Consider the following 24,705-nt stretch of genomic DNA (forward strand, 5'->3'; position numbering starts at 1 on the left):
TGTCGCCAGACCGACCCCAAAGCCATGCAACCATGAACGACGAGGCAGTGACCATCACCTCCCGGTTTAAGACATTCTGTGGTAAAAGTGGGAAACGTGGACAGTAACTAAACAGGGTTAATCAGGGTGACGGGGGACTCTTATTTTTTATTTTAAGTAGGCGAGATAATCATGTTTATAGGCAGAGTGGGAAAGATTTAAGGCACAAGAGAGCAATGCCAGCCTACTCAGTTGAGGGTAAGATGAGCAATTAATTTGCTGTGGCCATTGGTTCTCTGTTTACTCTTTAATGAAAATGATCCCCCTTCCTGTTCCCATAAAGCACAACTTTTAATGGTGAGGGGGAAATACATCCACCAAATGTACCTAGGTGTCTGTATTCATTAAGGTCAGAAAGGGAACCACTGCTACTTGTCTATAAATGGCCCCCAAATGTTTCATACAGTTGAAACACAACTGAGTGAAACGTATGAACACAAACTATGAAAACACGAGCAACTCATGAGTCAGCACCCTTGATATTTCAGGATGATTTATAGGTGGCAGGTGACAAAGAGAACTAAGCAACATTTGGCAGAGAAGTCCTGATAAAGATAGCATGAATGTATGCTTTGATGTAAACAACACTATCTCCATTTCAGAATTACTACATTTTTGAACCCTTTATGTTTCATTCTTTTTGGGAGACATTCTCGAGACGTAAGTAGGCTCAGAGTAATAAAACTGTTGAAAACATTTAGCCTGTGACTAAGAACTGTGGTAAACCTTGAATTTTTTTTTTCTTTCAAGTTATTAACGGGGATATTTAACCCCTCCTTAAAGGTTGTTGAAAAATTTGAAAAATTTGGCAAAACTATTACTTAGCTAGGGAACATATCGTACAGGGAAGAGATCTGTTATGAAAATCCACGGCAGACATTTTTTTTTAAAAAGCTAGTTCCAAAGTTGTGAGCCAAGACCAAAATCACACACTTGCTCCCCAAAACACTTTCCAAATGATGTACTTAGGGAAGCAGAAATTACATAGCCCAACTCAGATTCTTCTCCAAGTTAAGAACTTTTATTGAGAAAAACTATTGTTGCTGTTTTTTTAAAATCATGTTTGAGTTGGCTTCACAAAGTGAAGTTAGAACCTTCTGCGAAAATCCTTGAAGACTGTCTCACATGAAAACTACAAAAGTGTTCTAGAACTTTTGGAAATAACCTTTATCATGGGAAGGGAACTTCTCCCAATGGCAGCAGGGAGTAGTTTAAAATGTGAATACAATTTGCAGCTCTAGCTCATGACACCAGCACCAGTAAACTGACACATTAGTGCACTTTCAGCATTATGAGAGCTCTATGTGTATTTTCCTTCGGAAATAGTGCTTTCTGTAAAATCACTTTGAAGAGAAAGTGCTTAGGCTGTCTCTCCTGATTATTCAAAACCTCCACACAATTGGATTTAACACAGCCCAAAACAGGCCTATCTATATTCGCTGAGTATGGAACTATTTTCTCTTGACATCCAAAGACCTGATGAAAATACCACTGCTTTGACTTTTCTACTTAAATTTATTATACAGCGTGATGCAGTGTTCTCATCAAATATTTTCATGACGATTACATTGATAATAGATTTTGAAAATCTTCCCAAGAAGGCTGCTTGATCTTGGAGGTCACAGTAGCTGGCATGGAGCTAAAACTTCTCATTATCTGTCTCCAGGAGGAAGCAGGACTCTGGCAATAACACAATCTCTCAGTCCCTCAGTTTTGTTTAACTGTTAATTAATAATTAATAAATAACTGGGAGCTACACTTATATTGGAGTTGTCAGATTTAGCAGGTAAAATACAGGCTACCTGGTAAAATTTGAATTTGTTGTTTATCTTACGTTCAAATTTAACTGCACATTCTGTATTTTATCTGGCAGCATTAACTTATACAGGAATAATGTAAATTATATTTATTATACCCAATGAAGATGTACCAATCAATTAATACACATTTTTTTTTTTTTTTTTTTTTTGAGACGGAGTTTCGCTCTTGTTACCCAGGCTGGAGTGCAATGGCGCGATCTCGGCTCACCGCAACCTCCGCCTCCTGGGTTCAGGCAATTCTCCTGCCTCAGCCTCCTGAGGAGCTGGGATTACAGGCACACACCACCATGCCCAGCTAATTTTTTGTATTTTTAGTAGAGACGGGGTTTCACCATGTTGACCAGGATGGTCTCGATCTCTTGACCTCGTGATCCACCCACCTCGGCCTCCCAAAGTGCTGGGATTACAGGCTTGAGCCACTGCGCCCGGCCTAATACACATATTTTTATGGAGAAAGGCTTAGAAGACATACTCCTGGTACAAGAGCAATATATTTTTAAATTGCATTACAACTCCTTAAGCATGGAGATATGACTGCATGATATTTAATTTTTTTAACTTAGCCATTCTGAAGACAGAAGTCTATTTCCCTAGAGAAAGTGAACAAACAAAAAACCATACAAACACACAAAAGGCAATTTTAATTAAACAAATCAGGAAATGTACTGGAATGTTCTTTGTTCCTCTGAAATATAACTTCTCCATAGAAGCACTAGTACTTCATAGTAAATGATTCCATAGAAGTACCAGAAAAAGCAGAAAACATCTTTTTCATTTTACAGATGAGGAAACTGAAGCTCAGGAAAGCTTCATTAGCATAATAAAACATCTGTGGAAAGTTATATTAAACTGGAAGTACACTTATGGCAAATCTTTAAATACTCTGGTGTAGATGTACCCTCTAAAGAGCAGATATGCAAAAACGTTTTACTCCATGGAGCATACCACTCAGCAGTCAGCTCTGGGAATCATTTAAACCTGTGGGAGTGCCCTCAGCTGTATTTAAACCAGGAAGACTCATCCTGAGTTTGGGAGAAAGATGTACTCGGATGCTGATGTAAACACATAGAAACCACAGTCCCTACTACTAGAAGAGCATACTGAATTGAATCTAGAATGTTCTGGAATATTCTAAGAGAGAATATTCTGCCAGGAATCCAGCTGTCTGAATTATGCACACTTTCCTGCTTTAGGCCTTCATTCACAGTTGGCATGTGTGCCTGGGTTTGCTACCAGCAACCATTTTCCCACCCTTAAATGAGGGATGGGTCTCCCCTTTTCTTATTCTCATTTTCCTAGAGGTTACGAGATTCCTGTTTTTGTCACCAGGAAGAGAGTTCATACTCAGTGAGCTCACAGCAGTCACACACTGCCAATGTTTTTTCTCAAGTGGAAGGAGAAATGCCTTCAGAAAAAAGAAAATTGCATCCAAACCTAATGCTACTACCAGCAGTACCTCTGAATCAAGATTTTTGGGAGAATTAGGCTAACTAAAGGCAAACCACAGCAGGTCTTAAGGAGGCAAACAATTCTAATTCTACTGAGGAATAGAGAAGAATAAAGGCAGCTCTACATTAACTTGATCTAGAGTCAAGCTGACCTGAGCTTGCATTTACAGCCCACTTTCCTGCTTCTGGGCTGACAGACCTTGAGTAAGTTACTTAACTTTTCTAGTCTCGAATTTCTTGGTTTTTAAAATTGCGTATAATCATGATGACACTTAAAAACTGTTGTGAAAATGAAAGGAAATAAGGCTGTATGAAGAGCTTTACACACTGGGAAGTGTGACATAAATGACTTTGCTAAGGGGTGAGCAACTCACATAGCATTAGATTAACCAAACTGAATTGCAATGTGCTACTGAAAGCTATGCCACTTCTACTCACGATGTCCCTCAGTTTCGTACTGACTCATGACCTAGGACTCTGGTTTTCAGATCAAGTACTCTGACTAGAAAATATCCTCATATTTGATGGAAGAGAGCCTGAGACAGAGAATCAGAGAATCAAGTTCCTTAGAGTCAGTATACTCTATTCTAGACGCCACGGTCCATCTCCTTTACTCTCTAAAGTCAAAGGAAAGGAGCCTGGTGTGGTGGTGGGTACCTGGAATCCCAGCTACTCTGGTGACTGAGGCAGGAGGATAGCTTGAGCCCAGGAGTTCAAGTCCAGTCTGGGCGACACAGTGACACCCAGTCTTAAATGTAAAAAAAATAAATAAATAAACAAAAGGAAACTACGTACTCACTAGCCAGCGGCTGCATTGTCCAAGTGGGCTGCTGATCAACACAGCCAAGGACCCTGGTCCCTACCACCAAAGGGCGTCGAACAAAGTCCAGCTGTTGTACAGGTTTTGATTCACTTCCAAATGCCTGGGAAGAACACCAAGATCCTTCCCCGGAGATTCACAAACAGATCACAGAGCAGGGTAATGCTCTCTACAGAGATAGGGACTTGATAGAGTTGTGGTGAACGATGGGGTGAAACCAAGTTTCTAAACCTAAAATACACATACACTTGAGCCCAAAGTGAACACAGTGGATGACCTGGGCAAATCATTTAACTTCTCTGGGTCTTAGACGTCTCATATGCAGTCTGTTGTCCAAACTGGAGTGCAGTGGTACCATCATAGCTCATTGCAGCCCTGGCCTCCCAGGCTCATGCCATCCTCACACCTCAGCCTCCCTAGTAGCTGGAACTACAGGCATGTGGCGCCATCCCCAGATAATTTTTACTTTTTTTTTGTCCAGATGGGGGCCTTGCTAGGCTGATCTTGAATTCCTGGCTTCAAGCAATCCTCCCGCATCAGCCTATCAAAGTGCTGGATTAAAGGCATACGCCACTGTGCCCAGCCAACATGATTTCTTAATTTCTCTTCCAGTTCATCAACCAATGGCTCCTTGCCCTGCTTCGAAGCTATCAAACCAGACCACGTCTTTGCAAGCAACAGGCTGTCAGAGCTATTTCTCACTGTAAAAAATCCAGTGTAGCTCATAATCAAAGGTAACCCCCTGAAACTTTTTTCTTCTTCCCTTTAACAACCAAAGAAGAAGAAAGGCAGTACCCACAAAAGGTTATGTAAGTAAAAGACACACTTTTCTTGGGCGATCTTTAAAAATTATCTGGGCTAGAGAAAAACGGCACCTTTTGATAAAGTTGTAAGCCTCCTTCAATTTTACCCAGATACACACACACGCGCGTGCGTGCACACACACATACAGACAGACACACACACACAGCGGGTGTATTTCCAGGTAATGCTTGAGCATAATTTCTAACAACAATATGACAGAAGTTTTAAATTGCCAATTAAACCCCTAAGTGATTAAGAGGGTTAAAACCCCATAAATATTTTGTCCAAAGCAAAATAGGACTTGACTCTCTTTAACTGACCATGCCTCAAAGTAAAGCAAAGGAAATGTCATGAAAATATCACAGATTCAGCACTACCGTGGTTATCAGCAGGGAAGTTTCATCATAGTTATCACAGAACAGAGCACTTCAGGAACATAAGCTGCGATTTAATCCCATCAGTGCCATATCTTGGACCAATTAACTTCCTTGATGGACTTCTAATTGTCTTTTGGTTTGTAAGCAATTGTCTGCGTATCTAGTTAATTTTACTTTTTTTCTTTTCTTTCTTTTCTTTCTTTTTTTTTTTTTTTCCAGGACAAGGTGGCATTTTTCCTCTTCCCAAATGTAGCAAGTACCAAACTAGCATTTCCAGAGGCCTTGCATTCTGGATAAGGCTGCAGGCTCGACAAAGATGCCCCTCTGCCACTCGGCCACTGTTCAGCCTGTGTGCCTCCTTATTTTGTCCTCTTTTGCAATGAGATAACGACAGCTGACAAAGAGGTATTATAAACATGAACAAATTCTGTGTTAATATTAAAAATCAAACAAAACACTCAAACCCATGCTGTGTAGTTTTTCTTTTATTTGAAAAATATGTCAGTATTTTTACATTGCAAGTGAGTGTGGCTGGGAGGAAGGGATGTGTTGAGTGATAAACAGTCTTTCATTGGCCCAACTCATGTCTTTACACCAGCCTTGCACATTGACTCTTCCTTCATTTCCTAGAAAGGGAGGGCTCCAAATCTGAGGCCTTTAACAAGATTTATTCCCCCTCCCTGCAAGATGTCTGAGTTAAAGAAGACACCTATTATTGAAGCCATGAGCTCTCAGGCAAATGGCTTAACTTCTCTGAGCCTTTCTTTTCCTATCCGGTAAAATGAGAATAAGATTCTGGGGGCTAAGTTTATGGTAAAATTTAAGATCATTCACATGGGGCACAGGACATAGTACCTCTTTCCTACTAAACTATGTTTCTAATTGCATGCACCTGGTGAATGCACTGTGCATTAAACAGAGAGACAGCCCTTGAATGGACACAGGCAATACTCATTAAGGCACTACCATTAAACAGGGGAGTAATCCGGGAAGTTAGTGTTTGAGAGCCCAGGAAAGGATTTTCCAAATAAAACCCAAATAACCCACTCGCTGCCACGTTCTTAGCAAGCACACTGCAGAGGCTGTGGTCTCCTGACTTCCTCTTGACTTCCTCATGGTAAGGAGCCAGCAGTTAAAACGGTGACTTTACATGCATACATGAACACTAGCTAAGAAACGAGGCCTAGAATTTAGGCTTCTTCTTTTGAATGGCTAATAATTGTTTTCTAAAGAAAAAAAAAAAAAAAAAAAAAGCTTTGTGCTGGCCCTGTGTCCCCCTGCTCCTCCATCCTGAGTTGTCCGGGGAGACTGCTCTGTTCTACACATAGAAAGAAAATCAGAAAATCTGTGCACGAGGCGGATCCAGAGCACAGCCCACATAGGGCCTTGCCAAAAAAAATGATGTTACAAAACAATGTCCTTGTCTAGGACAAAAGAACTATTAATGATAATCAGTACATATTACTCAAAGTGCTCCAAGTAATCTTTGGACTTTGTTTCAAAAATTCTTAATGGACACTAATGCTTAGAGTTCACTCAAAAGAGAAATAAATTACGTGCCAGGGTTGCAGGGACCAAGGACAACATGTGGAAGGCATCAAAGCACTCGCGGTGTTACGACAATCAAACATTTTGTAATTGCCTAAAAAGCCTTTAAAAATCATTTAGATATACTAATTATGAACATTAATAATACTGTAATGGGAGGTTTCTTTTATATTCGATTTGAGCCTAGGTAGAGCTGTTTCGGCAATAATATTTCAGCTCTTTTACCAACCAGAGTGCTTTTGACGCCATGAAAAAAATTCCATTTTTGTTTGAAAAATGGTTATGGGAATGGATAAGAGGAATTTTTCCTGTTTTTTGAATTCGAAAAAAAAAAAAAAAAGTCTGCGATTGCTCTCCATCTCTAGGTCATATTTCCTGACATTAGTGCCCAGAAATATCTTTTAATTTTGGAGAGGCAGACCAGAAGTATGCCCTCTTTCAAGTCCTGCCTTTATCTTTAACAAAACAGTTCCAAGGACAAAACCTCATTCCGGGTTCCCCAGCAAAGGCAACATAAAGAGAACATCAGTCTATCTGAGAAAGAAATCTTCAGACAAAACTTATTTGGGAAACATTCCTCTTCTCAGAGATTACTATTCAATGCATACGCAAGGAGGGTAAATTCTCTTGTTATTTATTGGTCCCAATGTATGATTAGTACTCATGAAAAGTAAGAATCCTAAGAAGCCTTATTTTTCCAAATTGATTTCCTTTTACTGAGTGTCTGTATGGAAAACAATGCTATCCATTAGATATTACCTGGTTGATTTAAATGTGATCTTGGAGCTCTGAGGGCAGAGGTGTGAACTGATATCATCAACACTTTCAGCTTAGCCTTCTAGAATTGAAAAGTTTTATCTTATAAGTGAATAATTCAGCTCAGGTAAACATCAGCGACTTTCAATATGCTTTTCCAGGAAATGCTTTATGTGCCTCTGCAATCTGTTAAATCTGTTTATCTTCGCCACTCATATGGGCAGGTGTAGACGTGAACGGTCTGTTGGTGACAGTCAAACACGTGGCTATAGCTACAGCCCCCAAAGTCGAAGCTACCAGAACTGATCGGATAGGGATGACCCAAAGATGATGAAGCCGCTGGCCCTAAAGCAAGTCCGACACTGTGGGCAGCTTGCATGTATCATGCCCTTGGATAGACAACCTAAATCATACCTCATGGAGCATGGATCCTGGTTAGCATACCAAGTCAAGGCAAGTAAAGACGGAAGAAATATCACCTGGTCTGCAGCTGCCCCCAGATCAAAGTCTGCCACTGATGGCAGAAGCCTAGAGAGACCAAGGGTATGACTATGTGATAACGAAGGAGGGAACAGTCCCATGCATTCATTCATATCTTGAATCACCTAGAGAAGAGAGGGAATCTGCCGAAGTGGAGACAATGGAAATTTGGTTCTAAATTTAGAGGAAATGAGATCCACTCTCAGATCAGATGAAAAGTAAAAGTCCTAGGACCCAATGGGGTATTAAACAAATATTTAAAACTAGAGAGGTGGTGACCAGTTATTCCCTAATATATAGAATACTATGGCTACACAAAGAATGTTTAAGAGTGCCAATGTTATTAATACTTTGAACAAGACATGAAAAGCTGATTAAATTATAAAATATGAAATCATAGATCATTACCATTTGTAGCCTCTCTACTCCCCTCTGATTACAGAATTTTACGCAGTTTGTCTGGATTGGTGATTGCTGGATAAAAACTCAAGGAAAGAAAGCAGCCATCAAGATACTTCTTTTGAGAGATCGAGGCCGGCAGATCACTTGAGGTCAGGAGTTTGAGACTAGACTGGCCAACATGGTGAAAACCCATCTCCACCAAAAAATACCCCCAAAATTAGCCAGACATAGTGGCGCACACCTGTAGTCCCAGCTGCTCAGGAGGCTGAGGCACAAGAATCACTTGAACCTGGGAAGTAGAGGTTGCAGTGAGACTCCGTCTCCAAAACAGCAAACAACAAAATACTGATCTTGCGTTCACACATTTTATGAAGAAAAATTTGGTATTGTTAGATTTAGAGATATAAGCTATGTTCTCATATGAGATTTTCGAGTCAGGAAATCTGGATTCTATTCCTAGCTCTGCCACTTACCAGCTATGTAATTTGGGGCAAGATACTCTCTCTCTGAGCCTCAGTTTCCTCATCATTAAAAGGGGGGGGGGAAAGATTTCTTCTTTCACTTTAAAATTCCATCACTAGAAATGTTGTTTTAGGAATCAATCATGAATATACACAAGAGTTATCATAACACTGTTTATATCAGCAATATATTCAAGGGAACACCCAAATTCCCTTCCAGCAGTAGAAGATGACAAATAAACCATGATATGGGTCGGGCGCAGTGGCTCATGCCTGTAATTCCAGCACTTTGGGAGGCCGAGGTGGGTGGATCATGAGGTCAGGAGGTCGAGACCATCCTGGCTAACATGGTGAAATCCTGTCTCTACTAAAAATACAAAACAATTAGCTGGGTATGGTGGCACAGCTACTCGGGAGGCTGACACAGGAGAAACACTTGAACCTGCGGGGGCAGGGGTTGCAGTGAGCCAAGATCGCACCATTGTGCTCCAGCCTGGGCAACAGAGTGAGACTCTGTCTCAAAAAAAAAAAAAAAAAAAAAAAAAAAAAGCATGATATGTCTACTTAACAGGATAGTCTACCATCATTAAAATCATGAAAAATAAATCACAAAGATGTTTCAGCTGCATTATAAGAAACAAAAAAATGCAAAGTCCCAAAGCATAGTATACCATTTTGTCACAAAAGGAAAAAAAAAAAAAAGACAAACAATACATATACCAAATTAGTGAGAGTGGTTATCTTCGGGTGGAGTAATTATGACTGATTTTTGTCTATGTTTTCTAAAATTTCTGCAATATACTTGTACAAATAAAATCTGAATAATAAGAAAGGTTGATATTAAAATAATTCTTCCACAAGGTGACTATGAAGATAAAATGAAATAAAGAATGGCAATGTTGACCTAATATTGGTTAATACTGCAAACACCTCTCTGTGACTGTTAGGAGACCCAGTTTCCTCTGGCAAGTACTGAGTGTGTTATCCTTTCTAGAGAACCCTATGTGAAGTCTGAAGTGAAAGTGTGATCGCATAGCTGGTTACTTTCAGGAGGGCCCTGTGGTGATGGATAACTTGATAATACTTGCTAAAATGGTGACATGACCAATATGCTGATAAAGCTCTGAAAAACAAGCCTTGCTTAGTGCATGCATTTTACATAGTGCTCTAGAATGCAGTGAGAGACCTAAAGGCTGATCCTAGGAAAACCACCATCCTTTAGCTACCAGACAGGTGTTTGCTTATACCAATGACTATAGGGCATATGACTACAGTGTAAACACGTACCAGCAACCAAAGGCCTGTGGAGACCATTGCAGGGCAGGTGCTGCCTCAGAGACTGATCACAAATCCCGCAAGGCAGCAGCAAGCCCTTTCATCAGGACCCCCGATACATCTTCAGGACTGAGTGCCCTGTAACGTAACTGAGTGCCCAGGATCTCTGGAATCAGACCCAGGCTACAAGCCCAGCTTCACCTACCAACTAGTCATTTCACTCGAGGCAAGCTACTAGGCTGGAGCCTCAGTTTCAATTTCTGTAGGATGGAAGCAAGGATACCTTTTTCATGAGGCTGCTGTGATTATCAAAAGGTATAGGCAGTGCAAAGCTGAAAGTGGTCAGCTGTCAGCGGATTCTATTACCTAAGCAACATATCTGATGGCAATGCCTCTTATAGGAATGCACTGGAATGTTTACCATAGAGAAGGGAAGGAAGAAAGGCCCACATGTCCTTGGGTTGTGACACTAAGGTGGCCTTGAGCTTCAGGACACACTATGGGTTCTTTTTGAGATTGACATACCCTGTCATATTTTGACTGATTTCAACTAGCACAGTTCTTCTCTTCTAACTTATTCTTTTTCCGTTTTTCTTTTTCTTTTCTTTTTTTTTTTTTTGAGACGGAGTTTCGCTCTTGTTACCCAGGCGGGAGTGCAATGGCGCGATCTCGGCTCACCGCAACCTCCGCCTCCTGGGTTCAGGCAATTCTCCTGCCTCAGCCTCCTGAGTAGCTGGGATTATAGGCACGCACCACCATGCCCAGCTAATTTTTTGTATTTTTAGTAGAGACGGGGTTTCACCATATTGACCAGGTTGGTCTCGATCTCTCGACCTCGTGATCCACCCGCCTCGGCCTCCCAAAGTGCTGGGATTACAGACTTGAGCCACCGCGCCCAGCCTTTTTTTAAAATTTTAGTTTAAAAAAGGTTGTAATGAGTTGAATTGCATCCCCTAAAAAGACACATTCAAGTCCTAACTCCTGACACCTGTGAATGTGACCTTATTTGGAAATCATATCTTTAGAGACATAATTAAGACTAAGTAATACTGGTCTAGGGTGCAGTCATCTGAATACTTAGGCTAGGTATTTAGATTTAGTCTAAATTTAATGGCTATTAACTACTTCTCTAAGAGGCAGGAGAGGGAGATTTGCATTTGGGGACACAGACGACACCAGAGAAAAAGGCCACATGCAGATGGAGGAGGGATTGCAGTCATGTAGCTGTAAGCTCAGCAATGCCACGGATTTCTAGCAACTACCAGAAGCCAGGAGAGAGGCTTCCAGAACTTCTTCCCTGGAGCCTTCAGAGGAAGCAAGGCTCTGCTGCCGCCTTGATTCGGGGACTTGTAGCATCCAGCACTGTGAGAGAACATATTTCTGCTGTTTTAAACCACTCGGGTTGTGGCACTTTGTAACCGCAGTCCCATGAAATTACTACAAAGGTCCAGGAAACGTTATGAGTACAAGGTGTCTGGCAATAATACTCTGAGATCTTCCAAAAACAGAGCACAGCTATTTTCTTGTTGCCTCCCCAAATCGATTATCCCACTCCTCCAGGGCAGTCAGGTTTTAGATGGACACGTAGCCATCCAGTTAGAGGCTGTAATTCCCAGAGTCCCTTGCAGCTGGGTATGGCCACAAGACTAGATTCTTACCAAGACATATGAGCAGAAGGGGTATGTATAACTTCCATGTCACTTAAAAGGAAGCCGCTCATTCTGGATATCCTTTCTCTCTCTTCCCACGGGCTGGAACTTGGATGAAGTCATGACCCAGCTCCAGCCATGTGGGCAAGGCCACCTTTGCAGACAGGAGAGAGCACCCAGACAGAATCTGTGAGCAGAGCTTTTTCTCGGCTGCCTCCACTGACTCTGATACTACAGGAGAGAGAAGCCAAATTCTACCTCATATAAGCCACTGTGTTCTAGAGTCTCTTTGCTACAATAGTTTTCAACCTTTACCCTAACAAATACACAGGGTTAGGAAATAACTAGTTTACAGATTAAAATCCCCAAATGTTAGACTAAAGAAATTGTACCTCTCCCTGAGAAAGGACAGAAAACTGAAACGGACTCATGGGGATTTGGCAACTGGTTTCAAGTCGACCAGCCAGTTAGGGGCAGAGCAGAAAGTGGCACCCTACACAGGGGTGGCTCTGTGGCCTCTGTGGCCTGGATGTGTTGGAGTCTTCCTGTTACCACACAGGACACATCAACTGGACCCAGGAACAATTTCACTAGCCTCATTTAGAAGCTCCTGTAAGCCAGAGTGACTTTTTGAACTATAGATCCAACCACATCAGTCCCCTGCTCAAACTCCTTCCACAGTTAAGAGGGTCATACATTGATGCAGCCTGCCTGGTTCTCTAGCCTAGTATCTCCCTCTCTCTCTGTCTCACCCATCTCACTGCTCCACACTAGCCATCTGTTTTTTTTTGTTGAGACAGAATCTTGCTCTGTCCTCCGGGCTGGAGTGCTGTGGTACAATCTTGGCTCACTGCAACCTCCACCTCCCGGATTCATGCGATTCTCCTACCTCAGCCTCCCAAGTAGCTGGGACTACAGGCATGTACTACCATGCCCGGCTAATTTTTTGTATTTTTAGTAGAGATGGGGTTTTACCATGTTAGCTAGGATGGTCTCGATGTCCTGACCTCGTGATCTGCCTGCCTTGGCCCCCCTCAAAGTGCTGGGATTACAGGTGTGAGCCACCGCACTGGGCCCACACTAACCATCTTAAATTTCCTCTAAAGCTCTAAGCTTACTCCAGATTCACGTCCTTTCTGTTTTTAGTTCCCTCTGCCTGTCTCCCTTTCCCTCCAGTTCTCCGCAGTTCTCTTTCACATCCATGCAGCTCTCTGCTTGGCTCTCACCTCTCATCTCCTGCTGGAATGCTTCCCGGCCAGCTTATCCACGATCGCTCTCCCTGCCCCATTCCCCACTTTGCTTTACTTTGCATCTTCACGGTATTTCCCTCCTCCTGACATTCTATTACACAGCTGTATGTCTTCCCAACAATTTCAACTCTTGAAGCAGGGACTTCCCATCCTTGGTTTACCACTGTATTTATGATGCCCAGAATGGTGCCTGGCACATGGATAATTACAAAAAAACGTGTTGAATGACGATCAGAAAAATACGTTAAGTGAATGAAGATGACTCCCCAAAGCCACACATCTAGTTTACCGATATTGACTCCAAAGCAACTGGAAGTATGGAGAGAAGACAAGAGGAGCATGGAGGACGAGACAAGCGCTAACTGAGAAGGTCAGGGGACATCTAAAGAGAGGTTTGCACGGCCAAAGAGAAACTGAAGGCTATGTACAAAGAGCGAGAGGGCAGAGACACAGGCTAACCCCAGGACCCAAAGCCAAGATCAGGCAATCAATAGAAAAGTTAAAACGGCACTTTTAAACACTTGTGATAAAATTGATTTGGTCATTACCAGAGCTGAACACAGGGCATGCATGCCTCATCTGTTAGAAAGATCTTTATGATCTTGTCAGCAGATCCCCAACCCAGAAGCTGTAAAGGTTATAACCCAACTTGTAAAACTAATCTCATCCTGGCTCTGGGATAATAAAGAATCTACAGACAACTTTCCAGTTAACTGCATGCTATATACAGCAAGAAGCCGGGCTTTTGTGGCTTCCCCTACATGGCAATTCAGGATAACTCTCCTGTTTCTGAGATTCAGAAAGCTATTTTGCAAACAGTGATTTCAATATGCATAGTTCTTGGACACAACAGCTTAGAGGTTAACTTGAGTTTAACCATTTCTCTCCTATTCAAAGTGATTTTATAATAAAAGTCAGCATGCCATTGCCATTGAACTAAGCTGGGATCAGGTGGAATAGTAGTTTGGCAAAACTCTCTTTGCCAGATTTTTTTTAAAAAATTATTTTATTTATTTATTTATTTATTTGAGATGGAATCTTGCTCTGTCACCCGTGTGATCTTGGCTCACTGAAACCTTTGTGCCTCCCAGGTTCAAGCAATTCTCCTGCTTCAGCCTCCCGAATAGCTGGGACTACAGGCACGAGCCACCACACCCAGCTAATTTTTTTGTATTTTTAGTAGAAGCGGGGTTTTACCATATTGGTCAGGCTGGTCTTGAACTCCTGACTTTGTGATCCACCTGCCTTGGCCTCCCAAAAGGCTGGAATTACAGGCAGGAGCCACTGTGCCCAGCCAAATTATTTTATTTTTAAAGATAGCACTGTTTTATATTTGCATAATCCCAATTGTAAATATTTAGTTTATTACTATTATCACTTGATATGTGAATTTTGGGTCATTCTTCCTAAACAAAACAATGCAGCATCATTTCTCGATTAATACGCTTTTGGACCACATGGTAGGTGTATGGGGTAGTACGGAAAGAAAAAATGAGTTCATGTTACACAGCAGGTCCAGAAAACAGAACGCAGTAACAATTACAAAACGTACTAAGCAGCCTTGAAAAGGACACAAGGGAGAATGTGAGGGTACTGGGCACTTAATTTTGAGCAGGATGCATACTAAAGTATGCAGAGATGAAATGATATGATGTGTGGGATTTACTTTAAAATGCTTTAGCAAAGGGGAAAAGGGATAGATAGAGCAAGTGTGACAAAATGTCGGTAAGGCGGAATCTGGGTGCTGGGTATTCGGCAGTTCATTCCACTGCTGCGCCTCTTTGCAAACATGTTTGAAATTTTCATAACCAAAAATCCAAGCCAGTAAGGGCTGGCTGGAAAACTTTAAAAAGAGGTTTAATCACTCGTAAACTGTGTGAGTGATCCCAACTAAAAAAAAAAAAAAAAAAAAAACAAAAAACCCAGGACCGGATGGATTTATAGCTGAATTCTACCAGAGCTACGAAGAGGAGCTAGTACTATTTCTTCTGAAACTATTCTAAACAACTGAAAAAGAGGGACTCCTCCCTAACTGATTCTATGAGGCCAGCATCATTCTGTCAGCAAAACCTGGCAAAGATACAAAAAAAAAAAAAAAAAAGAAAACTTCAGATCAATATCCCTGATGAACATTGATGCAAAAAAACCTCAATAAAATACTGGCAAACAGAATCCAGCAGCACATCAAGAAACTTAGGCACCACGATCAAATTGGCTTCATTCCTGGGACGCAAGGCTGGTTCAACATATGCAAATCAATAAATGTAATTCATCACATAAACAGAACTAAAGACAAAAACCACATGATCATCTCAGTAGATGCAGAAAAGGCTTTCAATGAAAGTCTACATCCTTTCCTGTAAAAACTCTCAATAAACTAGGTATTGATGGAACATACCTCAAAATAATAAGAGCGATTTATGACAAACCCACAGCCAATATCACAGTGAATGGGCAAAGGCTGGAAGCATTTCCCTTGAAGATTGGCACAAGACAAGGATGCCCTCTCTCACCACTCTTACTCAACATAGTATTTTAAGTTCTGGCCAGGGTAGTTAGGCAAGATAAAGAAATATTCTTTCAAATAGGAAGACAGGAAACCAAACTATTTGCAGAAGACAGGGTCCTATATCTAGAAAACCCCACTGTTTTAGCCCCAAATCTTCTTAAGCTGATAGGCAATCTCAGCAAAGTCTCAGGATACAAAAGCAGGATGCAAAAATTGCAAGCATTCCTGTTCACCAACAACAGATAAGCAGAGAGCCAAATCATGAGTGAACTCCCATTCAGAAGTTCTACAGAGAGAATAAAATACCTAGAAATGCAGCTAAGAAGGGAAATGAAGGACCTCTTCAAGGAGAACTACAAACCACTACTCAGAGAAATGAGAGGTCACAAACAAACAGAAAAACATTCCATCCTAATGGATAGGAAGAATCAATAGCATGCAACTGGCCATACTATCCAGAGTAATTTACAGATTCAATGCTATTCCCATTAAACTACCATTGGTTTTTTTCACAGAATTAGAATTTAAAAATACTTTAAAATTCATATGGAACCAAAAAAGAGCCCCTATAGCCAAGACAATCCTAAGCAAAAAGAACAAATCTGGAGGCATTGCACTACTGACTTTGAATTATACTACAACGCTACAGTAATCAAAAGTGTTGGCAGCACATTTTCAATCGACTTTCTGATTTCCTCATCTCCCTCTGTGAAGTAAGTAGTGAAGATACTGCTGGATCCATTTTTCAGTGAGGAAACTGAGGGCCAGACAGGTGGAGGGGTATGTTTAAGGTCAAATGGTCCCTGTAAGACAGAGCGGGGCCAGAGCTCAGTCGAGGGATTTTTTTTTTTCCCAGTGGCCACTACACGTATTTCCTACTCCTCATCGACATTGACTGAGTCCTTCAAGTGCTTTTCCCACATCAAAAGCCAAAGGTACCCAGCAAAAAGCATGGAGTTGAGCATGCGAATTCTGGCTCAAAGCGCTCCCTGCAGTCTCCATGCTTTTGCAGCATTAACCCTTTCACCAATAGGCGCTCCTAGCTTTACATCCTGGTTGTCTCTTCCCATTTTGTGTAGTTCGGATTTGGCGAATGAGAGTTTTGATGGTATATTGTTGTGCACATAACTGCTCCTCAGTTCCACCCACCTCCTATTTGTAATTGAGATGTCCAGGATTGGAGGGGCCTCAGCCAAACCTTGAGGACACTCCTCGCTGCCGAGGTGGGAGACTGGACCTTTATGATACTGTACTATCCAAATGCATGTGGATCAACACCCAGCTCAATGTTCCCTTCTCTTCATTTCCCCCCACATAATGCAAAAATAGCACTCTCAAGGCCTTTATAAATTGGGAAATCAACCCCTATGCAGCGAGGTCACTTTAGTTACCTCTCATTTCAGAGCTGTCACGAATTGGTCCCAGGATCTCTTTAAATTCAGGTCTACAGGGCCAAAGGGAAGCTTGAATGAGGAATTTGAATGACTCATTCATGGACAATGTAAGAACAATTTGATCTTTTAGCGCAAAGTGGGATGCATGTGTCTGTGAAATCTCAGGCTTGGCATCTACCCCTGGCTGACTTTGTAATTGTTTGTTCGTGCCCTGCCCCGTGTTAGTCAGGCATTATGTTAGGTGACGGGGATGTAGCAGCAGACAGGAGAGTAATGATCCCTGTGTTCACGGTGCTCAGGAGGAAAGGCCTTATTCCAGGAGCAGCCAAAGCCTCTGCTAGTGACCCAAATTCCAGTCTGCCCATCCATGTTGCATCAGCCCCACCCACGTTCCTAGAAGCCATCTCTTCTCCCTGAGGAGGCCCCAACGCTGCTCTTCATATCCACAGGCTTCCAGGAGCAAAAGGCATTTTAGGGACCCTGAGAAAACGCAGGCTCTACTAACTCAGCCTGACCCTTAGCATGTTCTCTTTTTCTCTTTGGTGACTTGGGGCCCTGCTTTTTTTTTGAGGGTGCCAATATCCATCCAAGTATGCAGACAGGGACCTCTTCTTGCTTACATTTTTCCTCCTACAAACACCTTGATTTTTTTTTTTTTCACTTGCGTTTCACCAGATCCTGTTACGGGATCTAAATATTCCAAATAATTTTTACAACCGCTATATGATGAAGAGAACGAATCCTGTTACTCTTTATTTACATACATGACACCCATGCCTCAGTTTCCAAGGTAATGGAACAAAGAAAACGAGTCATCACAGGGATATCCGTACCAGTGAAGGTCAGACGGGTTCGATCTCAGACACCAGGCAGTTCCCAGCCAGCTCTACATTCTCATTCTTCATGATCCCCGCCCTGCACTCCCCTCAGTCCCACCGCCCCCACAGCCATACTTCCTGTGGCTTACTGGAGGGTGCTTTAAATACGGCTCGAGAAAGTACACGGAGGAAGCAAGTCGACTTTTAGGATTTCAGTTCCAGCAAATGAAGGCAAAAGTGACTCATCAGAGCGAACCGGACTCAGGAGCATCAGTCGCAGAACGAATCAGCCTCAGCCGACAAGTCTGACACAAAGTACTGCTCCCGTGACCACCAAGCCACAGATAAACCACCAGGATGCAGAGAACTCCTCCATCACTTGTAAGCTGACAGAAGTCTTATTATTATTACATATTATGCTGAAATTCTCAGCTTTACTGTAAGTCATCATTTTATATAGTTTTCACAATGACAGTAAAATCCTGCCACAAGTGGCACCGTCAACTTTTCTATGAGCACTTTCTTTTCCTGGCGGTGACATTCAGAATTCGGAGTCTCCTTCATCTAAAGGAGCTGTCCTATCAGCTCGCTAATGGGAACAATTTATTTAACCTGCACTCCAAGTACAGCCATGGAGCCAAGTCATATGTATGGGATCCGGGGGGAATTGGTCCTTCCAGCTGGCCCCTCCTGCCATTTGATTCATTGATGAGAGTTCCACTTTCTTTCCACTTAGGCTGATTTACAAAAAAAAAAAAGGCATTCCAGAAAAATTAAGTTAACTATTAGCCAAATCCCCTCTAGCTGCTGGCTTGGATTATATAACAACTCCCTAATTCCAGAAGCGAGGGAAGAGAAGGCCAGCATTTAGTCCGATTTCCTATCATTTTAATGCTTTTCCACTCTCCCCACCTATTCTCCCAGCCCACCACACCACCACATCACACCATCACCACATCCGCCTTTGGCAGTATACATGGCTCATCTTCCTCATCTGTTTAAATTAGGCTGGGTGCTTCTGCTTACACTGCAGTGTATCCTGGCTTCATAGAATACTCGCTCTACGTGACCCTTGCTTGCTGCCTTTGACCCACTCACCGTGTAACACTTGCGGAGCCAAAATTTTAGGAAAAGCACCCGCAATTATTAATGCATTAAGCCAGTGTTCGAAATGACTAAATGCATTATTTCTGCTGTAGAAGAAAATGCTGAGGTGAAGCCAGAGCAAAGGTAAAAGACCTGGATTTCCTAAAATGGATGTAGCCTTAGAGGCATTTATATTCTCGGAGGACCCAGTCCTGATTCTTCTGATCATTTTTCAAATCAACTTAATGAGTGTTAGATGGCCTGCTCATTAAACTGATATAATAGGTAAATATCACCTGCATTTAGAGTGGGCAACGGAAAGAGGGCAACTGTTTCCTGGGATTCTAAAGGATTTGTAAGGGGAGCAAAAATGCGGGTCTGATTTCTGAACGAGGTTTATGCTCCGCTCTCATTCTTGACTGGCTGCCACAATAAACAGGGGGAGAGATTTTTAAGCTCTCATGAACTAAAAGCAACGTCAATTGCTATGGATTGCTGTTTACAGAATTTCGAGTAATTTCACATTATAAGTGTTACCTCTGCTTATGACTTCCTTAAAAGATCACCAAATGCCAAGCCCACTGGAATAAACATCTAGAGTAAAGAGCTACGTGTACCCCAACATATTGTTTTTTCCAAAAGCCACAAGCCTAGGTTAGGTGCTTTGTCTTCCACACTGCTGCTCAACTGAAGCTTCCCTTCCCCCATCTTCCAAGTACAGCCAAAACCCTAAAGACAACCTTTTGAAGGATCCTTTACAAAGTGGACGTTAAACGTGAATCAAACCTCATCAAACCATCTATTCTTTTTGCTTTAACCTGTAGAGTCATCTACATTTGCTATTTCCTTCAAGTCTACTTTCTCTTCCCAAACACTGGAGAAACTTCAGAGCCACTCACACGTTGCAGTAATTCTGTCTGCTCTGTGTAAAATAAGGCCTGGTCTTGTGATCACAAAATCAGGCCAGTTACTCAGTAGAATCTGTGGTCTGGGGTGACCCTGAAGAGACATAAATTTCTAATTTTTATACTTTCCTCAAATTTCACATGTTATTTTTGTTATTTCAAAATCCAGTGCTTTATAATAAATTTATAGGGCGCCTAAGGGAATCTCCATTCATATTATATGGTATCTCATTCTCGGCTCCTCCGGGAGAGAAACACAGAGTCATACCTCTCAGTCAGCCAACAGCACTCTCGCTTGTGAAGTTCCTATATAATAATGAGAAACAAGGCTCCTGTGGGTATCCCACACATGTGTGTAAAATAAACGCCTACAAAGTGAAAATGATGCCATGCTACACTTAAAGCAGGATCACGTGGGTAAGCTGGAAAAAATGCTTCAGTGTCTGTAGTCATGAAGTGATTCTGTATTTTATTGCAGAAATTGTATCAAGTATCAGTTTCAAGTGATTTTTATATACTCCATGCTTCAGCTGAAATGTTGTCTGTTCCTCCTTCTTTCCAGGAGCGTCAGAAGCTGTAGTCAAGTTTCAAGAATGGGGAATGCTGTGGGAGTGTGCAGGCAATGACCTAAAAACAATAAAAAAGCCCCACGAAAAGCTGGCCTGCTTTTGATTATTAATTGCCCTGTGCTGACAATTCTAAGTAATGTCAATGATAGAATAAATCACTGGACCAACCACTCCCATGCCTGCCTCTAGTTGATATGGCACTGTGAAAGCACTCCAATATCTTTCTTAAGAAGGATACATCATCATTTAAATACTGAAAGTACCATATATTCACTGTAGGACATCTAGAAAAATCATTTTTAATATTTTTAGGAGAGAATTCAAATTTACATGAACTCCACCACTTAGTGATAATCATAGCCCTTTATGTCATTATTACTTTTTTGGTTATTACAAGTAATTCTACCATAAATATCCTTGTTATACGTCTTTCTTTTGGCCTTTGTGGTTATGTAGAAGTACACTCTTGAAAGTTTAACTTTTAAAAAGCATTGAATATATATCATCACGTTCTGTGAAAAGTGCTTAGCAATTGATAGTTCCTAGATTAGTGTACACTTGTCCCAACACAGAACTTTATCATGAAAAATAAATCCTGATAATTTAATTGGCTAAAAAGGTGTCCCTTTAAAGTGGACATTTCTCTGTTTATTTATGGTGTTGTTTTGTCTATATTTTCAAAAATTTGTTTTTATTGTCTAAGTTTCTTGACTTTTGTATTTCCTCTTTTGTTAACTGCCTGTTCATAATCTTTGCTCATTTTTGTATTGTGGTATTAATCCTTTACTACTTAATAATTTCTAAGAATTCTGTACAGTTAATCATATGTTGCTTTTCTTCCCAGTTTCTTTTTTCTTTTTAATTTTATTTAGGTTGCTTCTCATGCATGTAAATTAGCTCTCCCACTTATTGATCATCATAGCTCTTTATGTAATTTCTACCTTTTTGGTTATTAAATATAATTCTACTATAAATATCCTCTTTAAAATATCCAACATAATAGTCTTTTATTTATGGTTTCTGCTTTTGCTTGCATGCCTAAAAGGACTTTATCTATTCCAAAAACCTATTCACCTATACATAAAAACATCTGGCCAGGCACAGTGGCCCACATCTGTGATCCCAGCAACTTGGGAGGCCAAGGCAGGTGGATCACCTGAGGTCAGGAGTTTGAGACCAGCCTGGCCAACATGGTGAAACCCTCATCTCTACTAAAAATACAAAAGTTAGCCAAGTGTGCTGCCGGGTGCCTGTAGTCCCAGCTACTCGGGAGGCTGAGGCAGGAGAATTGCTTGAACACCGGGAGGCAGAGGTTGCAGTGAGCCGAGATCGTGCCACTTCACTCCAGCCTGGGTGACACAGTGAGACTCAGTCTCAAAAAAAAAAAAAAGAAACATATACATAAATATAATTTTACCTTTTATATTTAATTGAAAAATTCAAATTAAATGATCTAAATATAATTTTTTCTTGCTCTAGTTTAGCTTGTACATAAATTATTTCACTCCACTTCTCAAGATGTGAATCTAAACAACACACCAACTATCTTATGTCTTTCTTTGTTCTCCCGAGAGATACGTCACTCTGTCTCTTGTGTTAGAAAAAAAAAAAAAAGACAGAAAAACAGGACTATCAAAAAGGCTTAAAGCCAAATTCTAGCCCAAAAAATTTACCTGTAGAATTTGAGTTGGTTCACCTCTCTTTAGAAAATGAGGCCAACCATTGAGATTTGGGGCATCTATTTCCTAAATTTGTTTTTACTGAATAAACCTGGGCAAGTTCTGACTTCTTTGTAAAATGGGGATTATAATAAGAGCAGCACAGTACTGTAGCATCTGAATTGAACACTCGCTGTAACAGATTACTGGTGTAACAGGAAGTTTCATTTTATCTTTATTGCATTTAGTTTTTGTCTGCCACAAAAACTACTAATGATATTTTAATGTTTACCAAGAGTTTTCCAAACAGGGCTGATTCTATTTAAAAAAAAAAAAAGCCGGGCGCGGTGGCTCAAGCCTGTAATCCCAGCACTTTGGGAGGAGGAGGCGGGTGGATCACGAGGTCGAGAGATCGAGACCATCCTGGTCAACATGGTGAAACCCCGTCTCTACTAAAAATACAAAAAATTAGCTGGGCGTGGTGGCGTGTGCCTGTAATCCCAGCTACTCAGGAGGCTGAGGCAGGAGAATTGCCTGAACCCGGGAGGCGGAGGTTGCGGTGAGCCGAGATCGCGCCATTGCACTCCAGCCTGGGTAACAAGAGCGAAACTCCGTCTCAAAAAAAAAAAAAAAAAAAAAAAAAAAAAGACCCCTTGTGCTATTTACCGGTTTGTTTAGATCAGGATTATATTCCAGAAGCTAAGAGGGTTTCGTCTGCTGATCTCCGACAAAGTACACATATAGAACATGAAACGACACTGCTGAGACTGTCCCACTCGTTTTCTGGTTTTTGTTGAGAAGGAAAAGCCAGGGAGGTCACAGAGACAGAAAGTTCCTTGCAGAGAGGTCCACCCTGCCCAGATACGGGAACTGTGCTCATCAGGAAAAGTAGCCGGGGAGGGGAAGCACATCTTTTCTAAAAAAAAAAAAAAACCGGAGCATGGGAAGAATAATGTGCACACTGGCCATCCAATGAGATGTGAATAACAATTTACCACTCTATTCAGAAGTGTCTACAATATAATAATCCCTCTTTATTACTCCCTTTTGCCGGGATAGTTGCCACCGCAAAGGTACTGCGGGACAGGATTTTCGGCAGCAAGGCATTCCTTAAAGAGAAGGACAGACGGCAAGGTGGCTGAACTCTGATCCTGCCTGACCGTACCTCAAATCCTTGAAATCCTTCACTTTGCAGAAACTGGAAGAAGCAGAGCCAATGTGATGATGCTTAAGGGAAACCTGTCATGCCACTGACAGGGGACAGGAATCCAAAGGACATTTTTAACTCATTCCTCAAAGACATGGGAACGAGTATAATTTACATTCATTCTCTACTTCATGAGGGGGAAGGAACAGTCCGACAGACAAAGCAAGAAAAAAAAGTCAGGCATCTTTTCACTGGTGTCTTTCATCAGCAATAAATGTCTCCCCAGTGTAACACTGTATTCAAAGCATCAAGAAATTTACTTAATGAAGAAAGACACCTGGCTTCTCAGCCTTTATAGCTCTCCAAATGTTCCATGAGTTTAAAGACCCTAAGTTTCTTGGTCTTCTGTTCCCTCTTCCAGGAGTGCTCTTTCTTTTTTCTTTACTAGGCTAACTCCCATTTATCCTTCAAGATACAAAGCAGGGCTTCGCTGTGTCATCACACCCAGGGTAGATTGGTTCTTTCCCTAGCACACCCTTAATCCAGCCCGCTGTGGTCTGTTGTACAGCTTGGTCATAGTCCAAGGTCATGGGTGAAGGGATGGGTGGAGATATGTTTCATTCACCAACCCATGTGCTCCCCAGGTCTGGGTTTGCCTCCACCAAAGAAGGAGGCACGTTTTAAAAATCTCCCAAAGGTGGCCTACCCTTCTCTGCACTTAGTATTCTCTTGTTCACTTGTCTGTCTCTTCGCTACTTCCACCGTGTACATTTATCCCCTCCTATCCTCCCTACCAAAGAATAGAGAACACCAGTCCTTCCAATTAAGCACACGGACAATATATTTTAGTTCTAGATCCTAAGTCCCTGCCATTGTGTCTGGCACATAATAGCCTCTTGGAAAATATCAGTTGAGTATTTGCCGAATGAATCAAATATGCCTTCAGGAAACATGCAGCTTTATGCAAAGTTGGCCTTAGCTTCCTAGAAGTACTGTCACAAAAGCTTCACATGGGCAAGAACCACCACGGATCGAGGGGGACTGAAGAAGTTAGGAGAAGTTTTACGGAAGAAGTGAGTCACTGTCTCACAGGATCTCACTGAGAAACTTCTAACCAGAGAATCAGTTTCTCTCAATTTAGCGTACGGTGCACAAAGGATTTGGAACTCACCAATGTACTGCCTCTGCTCTCCCCTGTAACTGTGAGAATGCATTCACTTGCTCACTCAATCACTCACTGTAATATTCATCCGTCACCTACCACATGCAGAACTCCGGCAGTGCCCGGGCCCTCCACCCGCAGCACATGCTCTGGGGAGTGCCCTGTCCCTGACTCGGTCTGCTGTAATACTTCCTGGTCTTGTCCTTGTGAGCCCATGCTGTTTTTAAAGGAGAGAGGGATGGTGCCCGCTTCTTTCGTATTGCAAACGTGCTCACCAGTGACCTCAGAAGTCTGGAGGGAAGAGTGATGAAGCAGAGTTTTGAAAGGG

General features: G+C 41.7%; 1 protein-coding gene across 2 annotated transcripts in view; it reads right to left on the reverse strand.

Moving 5' to 3' along the window:
- RORA (RAR related orphan receptor A) overlaps positions 1 to 24,705 on the reverse strand; it is a 739,946-nt gene that overhangs the window by 188,174 nt on the left and 527,067 nt on the right. The window lies entirely within an intron of this gene.

This window comes from Saimiri boliviensis, chromosome 2, assembly GCF_048565385.1.
Source record: "Saimiri boliviensis isolate mSaiBol1 chromosome 2, mSaiBol1.pri, whole genome shotgun sequence".
Lineage (NCBI taxonomy): Eukaryota > Metazoa > Chordata > Mammalia > Primates > Cebidae > Saimiri > Saimiri boliviensis.